Raw genomic sequence first — 15,526 nt, forward strand, 5'->3', positions numbered from 1 at the left:
CGTAGTAATGAATAGATGGGCTGTGGTAGCGAAATGTTAAGCAATGTCATTTACTGCTGTGCTTTGGTGATTAAACCCGAGAGCTATCATGTAACGGTCATGCACAATCTGCAGCAGGTTTTAGGTGACAGCACAATACCCCCTTATCTATTATAATTATCCAATGTTATGTCCTTCATACAGATTATTAATTGGCTACTGGAGCTAAAAGGCAGTAAACAAAGACTTTTTTGTGGGAAACTCCGAGATTAAAATCTCCAGGGTCATTCCTGCCAGTATTCTACAGGCTGAGCTTGATTTGCTGATCTGATTTTCAAGCAACGTTTAAGGTATAATTTCATGAAAGATGAGATGAGGGAGGCAAAACATGAGTGAGAGAATTTCTCAGAATTCCTTTTTTCTCATTCCTGTCTTTTGGTTCCATCCTCTTCATCCTACTCCACCCCTCTCTTCGCGCGGCTGCTACCCCACCCCGTCCTGCTAACTCCCCTCCCTCTTCGGTGTAGCCAGCCACAGACACTTGCTTTTTTGTATGAAGGGAGTTTAATCCAGTGAACAATCCTGTCTGTCTTTCCCAAAATAAGCCAGTGAGAGAGGGATCACCGAGTAAGTCAGGGAGATTGGAGCAGCGAGGCGCACAGCCCCTGGTTATAAGTCCTGTGAGTGGGAGCACACCCTGCTTGGACCCACAGCCTTCAGCTCTGCCTGCCTCACTGACTGAAGCTCACTCCACTGTTACTCACTCTCTCTCCCCCTCTGTCCTGCTCCCTCGCTCCTTCCCTCCTACTTTCCACCCTGGAGAGCGAGAGCGCACAGATTGGGAAGGTGTTCCTCAGACCTGCGTCTGGACAGCGTGAAGACGGCACAGAGAGGACTCTCCCCTCTGATTTCATCCCTTCTCTGACTTTTGCTATCTCTCACTGAAAGCACACGGATGGACTTTTTGTTTTTTGGCTGGAGGCAAATAAATAAAAGTTAAACTATTTGCTCAACCTGCAGTTGACAACGTCCGGTTTTTAACTGCTGCTTTTCTCTGTGTCTTTTCTGAACTTGTGAGCAGCACTGGACCAATTCAGGGTGCCAGCTCTTTGCCCAAGAGGACACCACTCCTCTTTTTTGGCTGCATGTTCGTTGAATATTTGATGCAATTGCATCTCATGGGAGACAAGCGTGGCTGAAGCAAGGAGGGAGGTAGAAGAGAGACCCACCTGAAGCTCACACCTACCGCTGCCCTTACCCAGTGCATCCTTCTGCCCCTCAACGCTCTGAGGAGAGAAAGGTAAGCTCTACCTGCCCTCATGTTTCCTTAAGGTGTGTTGGCATCCTCGCGTCCTGTCTTCTCTTGCCTCTTCACTTACATCACATGTAGCTCATGTGGCCAAAAGAACTAAAAGAGGTGAGCAGAAAGGAGAGGGGGTAAAAATATAAAACAGACGGTGCAATGTCGTAGTCATGGGACCTGCATAATTCTCCTCATTCCTGAGCTAGTGCACAGAGTAACAACTTGCAGATTATAAAGAAACATTGTTCACGTCCAGCCCAGAGTGTAAAGACACTGATCCTGCATAACAAGTTATGCAACTGTTATTGATCTGCTTTGATTGTCAGGACTGCCTCATGTGGATGACTGCCCTGAAAAAAAGGGGATGGTAGTTGATCATCTTAGAATCTGAATTGCAGGTGTTTGGGCCAAGACATTGTTGATGCAACCATACCAACAAACATCTGGGACTTCTTGCTGATGATGTTGAAGTGGGCGTGGTGTGCACGCTGAGAGTGTATCAGGATGGGGCACTGGGGTGCTGTAGTGGGATATGTGCAACAGCTTTGGCTCTTTGACAGGTACGATCCATGTGGACGGATCGTGTGTTTGTATCTGTGAATGTAACGGCTCATGTCACATGTTCTGTTGTTGTGATAGTTTATATTAAATGTAGAATGAAATGATTTAGTTTTTTTAGTGGAAGGTACTAAGCAAATAGACTCCTCTCTACTCATCTCTTGCTCCTGTTGCTTCGCTCTGTCCATCTACTGTGACGCCTCTGGCGAGCGACACTGCATTCCACTGTAACGACATCCCTCCATCACGAAACAGAAGGCTGAGGCATAGCCAGGACTGTGAGTCCACAGGTATCTCGCATGACAGAAAGGCAGATTGAAAAAGCAAAAAATAAAGAAAATAATAAAAGAAAAAGGAACAGGAACACATCATTGAAGATAAAAACCTGTCCAGAAATAAAAAAAAGAGGATTTTAAAATCACGTGTATCGGTGATTAAACACCAGAGAGGTAGAGGGAGACAGAGAGAAATAGAAGAATAAAGTGCGACTAAGACAAAAAATAAAAGGGGAAAAGTCTGGAAATGACAGTACGTCCGAGTTCTGAAATCCAAAAACATTTGGCACCGTCCCTGTGTTTCATTGGCTAGCTGCGAGAAAAGTCGCTGTGCGTCTGCGCGTGTTTCAGTGTGTTGGTGCACGTGCAACCAGACATGCGTGCTCCTAGGAGAATGAATCTGTGGGAGAATCGAACTTGTGTTACACAGTCTTTCAAGGTGAGTGAGTGAATGGGTACACACTAAAGCGTGAACTCCTACCCCCTGGCAAGCGAGGCACGGCGGGAGCGCTGCTGGCCTGCAGAGCTGCTGGTGCTGCCGCAGCACTGTCTGCTTTACTGTTCAAAGCACTATTTGCTCATAAAGTCCGGGGGCCTCTCGAATAGATTTAGTGGTTTCCAGTCCCACCTTCGATTCATTTCTGTAAGGAATCCATAGGTAAGAAGATTTATGCTCCTCTCTTTTCCTGCCAGCATCGCTGACCTTATTCTTGGCCGTGCCTGGCACGTAGAGATGCCAACGTTTGGCTGTAGCCACGGCAACTCTATACTATACTCTTGATTAGTGGTGGTTCCGAGCAGCTGAAGTGTGTGTTTGTGCATGTGGAGTGTTATTTCACCACAAGTAACAGTCTCCAACCAGCTGCCCCTCGAGGCTTTTGATACATACTGCTGAATCGTGACCGACCATACACAAACAACAGTCATGCTGAGTGCACAGCAGCGTACACATACAAACTTTACGCCTGGTGTATTTAACGCACACACACACACACACACACACACACGCACACATACATTTCAAACAGATGAACACACTCGCCCAGTCCTTTGCCAAACCTCTTGCTCATATAGTGCCGGGCTTCTCATGCTCCACTGCAGTCAGTTTATAGGCCAGAACATGTTGAAGTTGTCAGCCTCCAAACTTAACATCAGCTCTTGACTTTTTGGGAGAAACCTTGATCTGATATCAAGGTGAAAGAACAAGCTATTTTTGGAGACATGTGAGCAGCAGAACAGAGACATAATTGAAAGGAAAGCGTTCCTGGGACTCAGATGTACAGCACTGTAACTGTCTCCTTTATCATCATTCTATAATTCTAAACATCACACCAGTCTTTGCTTGAAAATCTCTCTGACAATAACCTGGTGAGAGACATGTTTCCACTAGGCATGTGAGAGAATGCTTTTTGTTGTTTTCTTTTTTCTAAAAGCAGAAAAATAAAAGAAGAACTTCAACTGAACTCTCTTTTATTTTTTTATTGGCTTGCACAGTAGTCCCTTTTGGTGGCCACAAGGGGGCACAAACACATGGCACCCATGCCATCCACTGCCACTAGGGCATAAACACATGGCACAGATTGCATGTTGTAATGTTGTGAGTAATTATGACTTTTTGACCCACATGAAAAATTGAATTCTGTCATTATCTCCCATAAATCTGATACTATTCAATTTTTCCATTTGATCCTCACGATTCAGTCCCATCCCTCACTTAGAAGTTCACCGGCTACTCGAAATGTGATGTAAGATCTAAGTCTTCTTACAGGATTGTATATGCTTTTCTACTTGCGTGTGTCTCTGTTGCTCTCAGTCTTATGGTGCGCTAGCAGGAAATGAAGGAGAATGCCACTCATTCTCAAGGAAAGGTAAACGCCCATTTATTCCCTTACTTTCCTGGAACCCAGACACCTTCCAAACACACACACACACACACACACGCGCGCAGATGTTTGCACTCACACACACATTTCTCTCATCAGAACCTTTTGTTTCACAGGTACTTTAGCATAAAGAGGAAATGGAGTGAAAACAGGGCATTCCTTTAAAGACCTCTCCAACAAAGAGTGGGTTTTCTTCAAGTGCTCTTTGCAGCCCGGAAGCCCATGTCTGTAATTACAGCCACACACACACACACACACACACACACACATGTACGCGCACCGACTCTTCAGCACGTATTATAAGCTGTGCTAAATGCTGCTGCTGATGTTCTGAATGAAGAATTGCGGTCGAAACAGAATACAAGTCCTGGTCTTAATCAGAGCCTGGACCATAACATTCAAGATTAATAGACCAGATTTGTTTTTGAGCTGAAAGGGGTGGAAGAAACAGACACCGACTATAAAAGACAGGAACATATTTTTGTGCGCAGATGTATGGAGATTTGTATCTAATCTCCCGTTCCTTCCTTTTTGCCTTTTTGTGTTTATTTTCTCTAAGCTTCTTCACACATCACCAGTAGCCATCTTGGCCTGCACACGCAGCTGATATATGTGGAAGTCAGTCGGCTATATGGCAGATAGTGAATCTGCACAAATATACGGCCCTCCAGAGTGGATGAAGCAGCACGTTATTAATCAGGATCTTGTATTGAAGGACATTGTTTTGGCTCTCAGCTCCGTAGGAGCTACAGGAAAGAGAGAGGGAGGAGGAAAACAAACCCCCAAACATTTTTTTTTTCCATAATTCTAATTCTGTTTTAACTATATTAAAAGGTTGGTAGCTTCATTTATTCATTTTGTGCTTCTATATCTTCCCTTATCTGCGGTTATCTGTGTCTCCCACTTGCACTTTCATTCTCTCATAACTGTGTTTGGACCAAAAGAGAGTTTTTCTTCTTGGCTGGCAGCAACAGGGGGACAGAGAGAGACAGGGAGAGCAGGCAGTGGGGAGGCTTGGCAGACGCCTCTTGTTATTTTTCCTCCTCCTCCCATTGACTCTGTCAGCAGTGGCTCAGTCTTAGGCATGTAAGCTCAGAGGGGTTTGACAACATGCCCTTTGCAGCTATCAGAATAAACTTATCACAGACACGTGTGCGGGACAGAAGCAGGAGAAGGTGGGGTGGCCCCTTTTTCTCTTAACATCTCCCTGTTGCTTCTGGTTCTTCTCTTCATCCCGTCCATTCCATCATTTTTACTAGTCTAGACTACAACTCCTCTTTACTGGGCTAAAACCAAAACCCCTGTGGTAACTCCAATGCCAGACATTGCTTTTAGTCAGTGAGGCCTGAACAAGGCGCAGTAACTAAGCCACGGACAAAACAAGTATTGAGCAATGCCTTCTGGAGTCAAATCTAGATTTTTTTTTTTTTTCCAACTGTGTGTCGCAGCAGCTTGTGTTGTCAAGAAATATTCCAACAGGAACAAACACAGATGAGAGTGTCAGCGCTCATGCAACACCCGCGCAGCTCCTAGTTAATGGGATGTGACATCTTGTGTTCTTCCACTGAGGCCGAGTTTTCCCCTGGTTCAGTTTCGGATGCAGGGAAACAAGAGTCTCCTGAGGATGTGTATGGCCAATCCAATCACCAGTCTCAGCTGTAGGAGAATTAAACACTAAGCGAAACCAAATGAGAAACCGTGCACGACTGTCTGAATAGCACAAGTGCACACATGTAGAGTATACAGTATATTGGGAGGTTTGCCTTTGTTTTTTGACTTTACTACATTTCATTCATTGCCACTCAGTTCACAGTCTGGCAAGAATCTGATTTGGGGCTTCCAAAAGCAGGACATTGGGCCAGCTCTTAACAGGGGTCAACTCCTTAGTATAAAACATTATCCCTCTTTTCATCGTGTTACAGACATACTTCCTAAGCCAACTGTTTATTTTTATTATTTTACTTCAGATGCAGGATGGATATATCTCTCTCTGATGGGTCAACAGTGAGTAAAGGGTTGGAAACGGCTCTTTGGAGACCATTTGACAAGCTCCAGACTTTGTTATTGTTCAGTCTGAGCTTGATTTAGACGTGTGCGTAGGTGTTTGTAAAAAGAGAAAAGAGAAAGGGGTTATTGTGGTGTTATGGTCCCTGCGGAGCGGGATAATAAAAAGCATTTTATTTCACAGAGCCAGATTTTCTGGAGTAGGAAGTGGATGCTTACTAAATGACACATGCATTGTGTGATCACACACAGTGGAGTTTTTCCCGAACTTCAGTAGCAGACGGCAATCTACAGTTCATCAACAAGTTTTGCTTCACCAGTTACCTCATAGTTAAACGTGCAAATGTTAAAGGAATAGTTCCACAGTATGAGTAAAAGTTGTATTTACTTCCTGACTACTTTCTTAGACACAGTATTTGATATCTATACCTTTTTATTAGCACTTTCAAATCTCTCCAATAAATATGAAGTAGTCCTATATCATATACATCACATTCTGACAATGAAAGTTATTTAAATTTTCATTATTAAAAATGTATTTGTGGTATATTTAAAGTAGAATTATTTGATTTTTAAAGAGGGAAGCAAAACAGGTCAGAAAGACACTGCATACATATGATCTCCTAGGAATTTGATGGTACAGATGCTTGTGTCCTGTAACAACATGAAGCAGTGTGATCAAACTGGCATTCTACCTGATTTTCACATAGAAATAACTCGACTGTCTTTCACTAGCAGGTGACTACAGGTGCCCACCACATGGTTACAAACATCTGTGAACCCTTTTTCTTCCTGCCTTAAACAAACTGTCAGGAGTTGCCACTTTCTGCCCTGATAAACACCTGAAGTCTGACTTGGCTCGCAGAGTTCCTCAAAGAGAAGGATTGAAGAGGATTTATGCCCTACGGTGGACCACCCTGCTTTTTTTTCCTTTTCGTTTTTTTTGGATTTGAAATGTGTAATTGTATTATGCGTTGCAAGAGCAAAGTGTGCACCTGCATTGTGTTTAACAAGCTTTGTGTGCATTGATATAGTGTATAGTTGATATTAATGTAGCTCCAATCCCAGCAGCACATAAAAATAGAAAGTACAACCAGTAGTGTTTGCCTGTAGTGATAGTGTCCACCTTGGTTTGGCCTTGGTTTAGACACTTAATCCATTCTGTACAGACTATTGAGCCCATTGAGCAACATAATGCAACACTCCCAGGCATTAGTGTACAACACAACCAGCCCTTCAAGGCTTTTTTGCTAATCATTTCCTGTAATCAGCAGCAAAGTAGTGAAACAAGAAAGCAACTTTGTGCTCACTACAGCTCGTTTGTGAGCCCTGGTTTACTAAGTCCGTTCTGCAGTATGTTGTGGGTGTGCATGACCTCAACTACAGCCCTTTTGTTCCTGTTTATCCTTAGAATATATGTAATGTTTCCCAGAGTAAGACAGGAGGAGTAATGAGGTTTGGCAGCATTTCTTAGTGCTCAAAGAAGCTGTTGAAGAAAAATTATTTTGTTTCATGCTCACAAGACATGAAGGGATATTGATCTGCCTGCAGAAACAATTCAGAAGGGATACAAGTGGAGTAGAGTTTCATTGGGAACATTTTAGATGCTGCACTTTGAGGCCTTGAACAAACACAACCCTAACCGTTCGCCACTCCATCATCTCATTTCCTCAGTTTTGTCTGTCAATTTGAGATTAAGTAGGTAACATAAGAAAGCATGCAGTGAAAAATCATCCTACATTTCAGTTATGATCATGAAATTGTTAAACGGCCACCTGTAATGATGACACCATGTCAATATTCAGCTCACTCATCCATAAGAGTGGAAAGTTGTTCCTTCTTCCCTGTGCAGTGCGACAACAGTATTAGAGAGATTAGGAAGCTGCTGTTGGCTGTAAGAACACAGCTGTAGTTACATAAAGCACCACAGAAGTGAAGGTCAAAGATTTACATGACCTGAGTTAAGTCTTGGATGTTCTATAGATGATAGATTGCAGAATAAGCGGACGGAAATAAAACTTCTACCTGACGTTAACCAGGCACATCTGTGACTGTTGACAGTGAATGCTACAAAAGTACAACCACTTCTGGGAGGATGTCTCCTGGCCAACCAACATAATACTTAATTAGGAAAGGCTTTGAAACAATTACCACTCAGTTTCATGTGGTTTGCAGATGGCTACTCTGTCTCCCAACTTTCCCTGCTTTCCTCTTCAAGTCGCAAGAAAAAAGCCCTGTTGTATTGCCTCATTGCTAATTTGAACCAGAGAAGTGGTCATTTCCTAACAGTGGGAACCAACAACCAGCCCAATGGAGCCTGTGCTGGATGGCTCCCAAAGCTGGGCAGAAACCATACAAACCCAAGTTTTCCTGACATGTGGTGAAAGTGTGATAGGGATATGGGAAACATCAGGAAGGTTTAGGAAAGAGAAATAGCGATGGATCCATTTGGAAGAGAACGAATGATCAAAGTGGGACATTATGAAAATGGAGATTGGAGAAAGTGGAAGGGATGGTTATTGTGGGAAAGGGGCAAGGAGAGGTGAAGGTACAAGTAAAAAAAGAAAAATGCCGAAGGTAGAAGAATCAGAAAAGAGAAAATAAGCTTAGTCTGAAAAGTGCTCAGTTTGTAGCCACCATGTGGCGTCTTTGATCTGGGCCGAAGATTTGAACCAGTGTCAACAGAAACATGCAGAGTCTGTCTGTTTGCTCCCAGACACAGATCATTCCTCCATGAATTACTCTGCTTCAGTTCGCCACAGCCTCTTTCCTACTCCAGTGTTTGTTTACCCTGTTGGGAACACGGGGCCGATTTCTCATGTTGAGCAACAAGCTCAGTAATACCCTAGAACTCCAGCAACCAGCTGAACTTTTAATGCCGTTAATCTCTAGAGTAAAAAAAAAAAAAAAACTGGGCAGGTTTGAAGATTAAAAAATATATTTGAGTCAAACAGCGCTGCCTTTATATTCTGTAGTTTACTCAACTGCAGAGTTGGATTCATTCATTGTACTCTAGTCACTGTCTTCCATCACAAGGCCAAAGCATGTTCTGTATCCCTCGTAGTCTGGAAGGAAGTGGGAGGGATAACAAGGAGACGGAGGAAGAGATGAGGATGCAGACATGTCCGCCAGATTGTTATAGTGAGAGGATGTGTCCAGAATGCCGTGTCGCTGCCATATGACAGCCTGCTCGTTCAAAGCAGAGAGGCAGTAAAGTTTGGGCTTGTTTGTGGTCAGGAAAGAGAAACTCTTAAGAAAAGCTGAGCTAGTTTAGTGCAAATGACTACATGTAATGTGAAGGAAGTTGTTCGTATCGATGAACCCTGTCAGAAACATAAAGAGAGCAGAATACGGTATCAGTGTGCGTAATCATTTTATGAAAGTGAATATTGAGGAAAGTCAGCTGAGATAAACCAGGTGTAACAAAGTAGGGACACACGCAAACAGCTACCCACATGCAAACAATGAGAAATACAGACTGCTTCAACAGTTGTCGGGAGGGTGCACAGACGCCTTCCAAGTCAGTATACACTAACAGTGCCCTAATGAATTGAGAGTCTTTCCCCAGTGGGCTGTATGCACTTTGTGTGTGTGATCTGAAAACCAGGTACTGCTAAAATTTCTTTTCCGTCTTCTTTCCTGCATAATTCTGTTAATCACAAATGTCTGTCAAAAGCCAAATATGACCATGAAGTGATTGCAGTAATACAGGTTTAATGCAAAGTTATTCCCAAATGACCGACTTGAGTTGTTTGCAGCTATTTGAAAATCTAAAATTGAGCAACTGTTGGATTGTTCATGTACTCTTTATGTAGTATTTTAGTAGCAGGCATTTTGTCCTGTTACACCTGCCTGATTCCCACTACTTCAACACCTAAAACACAAATATGTTATAGAAGTCTGGTACCAGTACATTAGCAAAAAAATAAAAACAGATCACTGATAATTTCCTTCGTGATCAGTGATGCATATCAAACAAATGGGGGAACAAAGTTCAACAATGTAGTTTACATTGATTAATCTGCTAATCTACTCCATGTGACACTCCTCCTGCTTTCGTCGCTGGCCATTACACTGCCCTCGATTCTGGGAGGAGGGGGGGAAAAGAAAAGCATTAGCTGAAATGCTGCCAGGGTCCAAAAATTGTCCAAATATTTCTCAGGCCTTCCAGACACAACAGTATATTCACAGTCTCAGCCTGTCCCTGGACTCAGTTCCATCTGGCATGTTCTGATTATGTCCTCTGTTGTGTCCTTTTAGCTATTTTGGCACTGTGCTCTGAGGCTACCCACGCGTCTTGACAGACTGTTGTCAAGAGATGGCATGGCAGTGCTGTTGATCTTGTGCATACTCTGCAAAACATATACACGCATAACCCATGTTCCCATGCAGAGACTTGAACCTTGTTTGTCATCACTTTTCTTTTCTTATCATGCCTTATCTGTATCCTCAGATGCACTTTTCATCCTATGCTCCCTCTGCATATTCTCTCTTGGTCCATCATTCACTCCACAGAAGGCGTCTGGAATGTGCCTGTAATCATTATTTCAGTGCATTTGCTGCTCAGACAGTCACACAAAGTGTCTGATGGGTGGGAGCATATGCAGAAATGCACAGGTACCGTATGCAGGAAAAGCAGTGGATAGTGATGTTTGTATGATATCTAGACATATAAAAATGAAGACCAGCCGAGACTGCTACTTAAAATGGTCTTAGAACAAATAAACATTGTTATTCTGTTGACTTATGCATGTTATACTGTTTATGCTGTTTGCTTATGCTTTGGGAAACTCAATTTTAAACCCAGATGGAAGGGTTTTGTCTCCTCTATCAGTCTAGACTTCATTTATTTACACATGTGCACTTGTGCGATAAGCAAATTGTAGCTATTACCTTATGAGTGTGAGGGCAATTGTTTTGTGTGTTTTTCCCCATGGTGTGGATAAAGAAGCAAAAGCACAAGAGGGGGAAAAAAAAACTAACACAAGCAAAAAAATGAGTGTGACCACTGTGGGAGATGTGGTGAACATCAAGAACCAGGGGTGGAGGTGGAGGTTTGGGGGGGGGAGGATTGGATGTGCGGGTGAAAGAAAGTTGGCACTGCTGATGGAAATGGGGTCTGGAGTCGGCACACACTCGCGCATAAACACTTACGTGCACACACTCAGAGGACAGACAGCAGCACCCATCATTCAAACAGCATTTTAAGGGCCATTTAAGTCATTCCAATAAAAACCGCAGCCTTAGTAATACATTGTCCAGGGGAGACAGAGGGAGAGAAAGTTATGGCACAGGCAGGCGGTGGGTAAGGGGTAGTAGAAAGAAAAAAGCAGGAAAAGTAAGTCAGACAATGTTTGTTTTTAAGTCTGCACTTTGAATCTTTTTCATGTCATTGTCCCTTCCTGCTTTTCTCTGAGAGAGGGAGGCCAGTTCTCCAGTCTGGGAAATGATTTAGTAATAGCAGGAAGGTTTGAAGGGTTTATATTCATGTCTGTCTTATCTGCAATCAGTTCAGCTCTTCCTTTAGTTGTGTGATATTTCCCACCTCTGTACTCATATGAGCTTGAACACTGAGATTTGACCCAATGTTGGTAAGCTGCTGCCAGGAAATAGTGCACGGTATGTTTGACGCTACCCTCTCATGGATGTGTAACTGATCATCCACATGCGGCTGCTGTTTGATTTGATCACTCACTGAGACCCCAGAGTACCCTGAGACGACAGCCTCCTCCTAAAACGTGACAGACCAGATCAACATGTAACAGGAAAGTGTGGGGGGGGAGTTTATCTGTCTACCTCACAACCTTAAATCTCCATCCAAGGCTAACAACGGCATATGCAGTGTTGCATTCCAGCGACTGTTATTTTGGCATTATGTCTATTTGCACTGTTCCTAACTGAGGGTCTGCGAAGAGCCGTCTAAACACAGTTCTCTCATACCGCACGACCCTGGCCAGTTGTTAGCACAGCAAATACGGAGGAGAGTGATGGTGATGTTGGATAATCGTTTTTCTTCCAAATATGCTTTTATTTGCCTGTCTGTTGAGCATCTGAAGCATGCAAAATGTCCCGGACTAACCAGAATCTGGAGGGATTTTGGTGATATTGATTTCGTTTATGTAATTTTTCAATTGTGCAACTCAATAAATGCCATTAAATAAAAAAAATTATAATAAAGGAAATGATGGAAAAACATGGATACTAAACTTGCCACCACAGATATAGTTTTTAAAAACAACATATAATATGTGCGACCATACATAGACTGCTGGCTGATCTTTGTGCACAGCAATTTCTCCACCTTAATTTATCTGTGCCTATTTTCACAGACTCACATGTGTGATGCACACTGTACATGCAATATATAGGGACATGCACATGCACGCACACACACACACGACCAGAAAAGCACAAAACAGTTACTTAACAGTTACATATACTGTGTATATATGCAGCCTCCTCTATACCGACATGCCAAAGGCTCAGACCTCAACCATTATCCCTGATTCACAGAACATGTATTAGCTTGTTCTCCATCATACCCACCCACCACAAACTTTACCCTCGACGTGCACCACCTCCAAGTCCAACACATATATAGTTGTCTTACACTTCTGGTTGGAGCGCGAGTCGATGTCTTCTGTCTCCATCCAGTTTTGCATGCAGAAAAGAAGCACACACTCAAAGTGTGTTGGGGTTTTCGCTCGTACCTCTCTAAACCTAAGTAAACACGCTGGCTTCCAAACCATACACAGTCGCGCTAAAGAGACGCGTCAGACGGGGCCTGGGGTTGTGCTTTTTCAGCAGGAGATGAGTGATCTGAAAGGAAAGAGAGGTTTTGCGGGCAATTTACATACGCAGGACTTTGAGTCATTTCTGGGTCGCTTGTGGGCTATTCCTCCGGCTGCGGACGGCCCATCATATCTTTGTCTTGATGGCCTTCGCTCGCACATATTCTTTCAGCGCTTTTCTGTTATAATCTCACACTTATGAAGGGAAGATGATGTTTGCATTTGGAATGAGAGACTCGTGTAAAGTTTCATGTCTCGTGTGACACTGCTAATCAGACAAGGGAGATAAATACAGAAAGACGAGCCATGCATTGTTTCCATTGTGTGCTACATGTCCTTTGAGCGCTGATATTGCTCAACTGGATAACAATGGCAGAAGTCCCCCATCTGGTTGTCATTTGCATCCCATGCCAGTCTGAGTGAGAGTTACATGGAGACCTCCAAGGGGCTTAAAACAACAACATCTAACAGTTGAGAAGACTGACTGCAAATGTCCAGCTACTGTAGTAATAAACACACTTGGTCTTTCTCTCTCTCTCTTTCACACACACACAAACACATGTTCATACGCAGGATAACATTCGAAGGCTCAATGAACAGGACTGAAAAGTCATTAAAATTGTGAATTGCATGATATGACAAAGAGATTATACGACATGTATGGGCCCATTGCATGCACAGTGGAGGAATGTCCTGGAGTGATTTAATGGAGTTCGTTCCTCCACACCTGTGGAACTAATAGTGAGCCACTGAAGTCAGATGTCCTCAGAAAATATTCGGTGGAATGAGAGAGAAGGAGAAAGGGGGCGTGGATCAGTTCTGAGGTTCATACCTAAAGGCAGGCGTGTAGTTTGGCCAAGGCCTAGGATTTCCATTAAATGGCAGGTTTGAGGAACAAGATAATTGCTGTAGCAGAGTCTCCAACTTGAACTCCGTCGCCTGTATCCCTGTTTCTCATAGAAGCGCTCTCGTCCATGTCCTGCAAATTCTCTCAGAGGAAAAAAAAATACTGTTTGTAGCCATGTTGTTTATGTTTTTGACCTGAAACTCGATCAAGTCTTATGCACTATTTCTTGCAGTTTGTGTATTTGTAGAGATTATTAGCCACTGATATGTGCAGAAATTGTCACTACAGTGCGATGGATGATAATTTCAGTGTTTTATGAACAAACATCACACGTTTAAGGGTTAAAGTGGAGAGTTGACAGCTCTCTCATGAACTCTGGGTGCATGAAGCCTTTATTATAACCACTTAATTCACCTAAAGTGTGGAGCTCTCAAGCTAAAAAAGCACTTTCCCTATTATATGTAGTTGTTTTCAACTGTGATATCCCTAGAAAGGTTTTATGAGGTCATGAGGAGAAGAAGCCAGAATGTGGTATGGAAATGGGCCTGGTAGATTTAGAAGATTGGTTGAGGCTTTCCATTGATGCAAACATTCCCCATGTTGTTCCCTCTGTGTTTCTTTGAAGTTAGTGATGGCAATAGTTATCTTAAATGATCATGCTCCCAAGTCCCTTTTACAACTGGGGAGTGAGTTTTAGTGGTTATGCCTTGGTCTGGGCCTTTTAACAGTACAAATTTTGGATATCTTTTATTAGTGATTTATTCTAGTAAATATCTGTTGATGTGGCTGGAGTTTTATTCCTCTTTCCTCTAGTGCCAAAGATCTGGATAAATGGTTACATTGGTTATCCAACTATCTAGTTAGCACCATCATAACGGCAAAATTACAATTTGTGTAATGCTTTGGTTTTTAAAGCCTTCAGATTAAATATATAATACAAGCAGACAGGCCCGTTCTCTCTATTTGCTAAGAACCTCCACTGGAGGTAGATGAGGAGGATCCCTTAGGGAGATTGACTTGAGATTTGACCCCTTGACTCTTACAATTGCTTCATAATTGGGAACATTTCCTAGGTCATGGTGGGTCACAGGGAAAGCACAATTGGAAATGAGGAGTCAGTGATGGTCTGCTGGGTTTTGACTGACAGGTGCTTAGCTGATGGGCAGGTGCTCACTAATAAGTGTAAAAACAGAGGCTGGAGGTTCAAAGGAAGGCTTAGCCATTAGTACTATAGAGTCACATTCCTCCCAGACACAGACTTTTTAAATCCTTCTACACGTGTTAGAGATTGAGGTGTGAAGAGATAATAAAGGCTTTTTGCTTGACGGAATATTTCTAGAGTGGAAAACCAGCGTAGAGCTGTCGAAGTGTGTTGAGTTTGTCAGTTTGGATGAGAGGAAACAAAAGTCCTCCTTCATTTCCCAGGCATTGTCAGTCACTAAAACAGTGGGCAGACAGAGGGCAAATAACTCCATGGATCAAGCCTCCTGTAAAAGCTGTGTCCAAGTACCGGGCCGCCCCGTACCACACAACACACACACATACACACACACACACACACGCACAGACTTTAATCTTTGTCTCACTTTGATATCAAAGACAGAATTGCTAGTGTGGGAGGAATGGAAGAAGGTGGAGAGAGGTAGAAAGGGGGAGTAATGGGGGGGGGGGGGATAATTGAGCAATAGAGTTTCCAAAGCTGTGTTATTTTTTTTTTTATGAAGCTCAAATATGCATTCGAGTTGGAAGATCAAACAATACGGTGCTTTTTATGTTCTCAGACCACAGTGAATGAAGGAGCTGAGGTTTCCCGCAGCAGCCTGCTTTGTGTCATCCGAGGGACTCGAGCAGCTTTTCCTTTCTCTCTCCTTTCTCCACCTCTCTTT

General features: G+C 43.1%; 1 protein-coding gene across 1 annotated transcript in view; it reads left to right on the forward strand.

Annotated features, from left to right (window-relative positions):
* The first annotated feature begins 538 nt into the window (after nt 1-538).
* Nucleotides 539-15,526, forward strand: part of col8a2 (collagen, type VIII, alpha 2) — a 39,131-nt gene continuing 24,143 nt past the window's right edge. Inside the window, exon 1 of the mRNA XM_026347671.1 lies at nt 539-1,279. The gene's annotated coding sequence lies outside the window, so the exon portion shown is untranslated. The remainder of the gene's footprint in view (nt 1,280-15,526) is intronic.

This window comes from Anabas testudineus, chromosome 11 (genome assembly GCF_900324465.2).
Source record: "Anabas testudineus chromosome 11, fAnaTes1.2, whole genome shotgun sequence".
NCBI classification, from domain to species: Eukaryota; Metazoa; Chordata; class Actinopteri; order Anabantiformes; family Anabantidae; genus Anabas; species Anabas testudineus.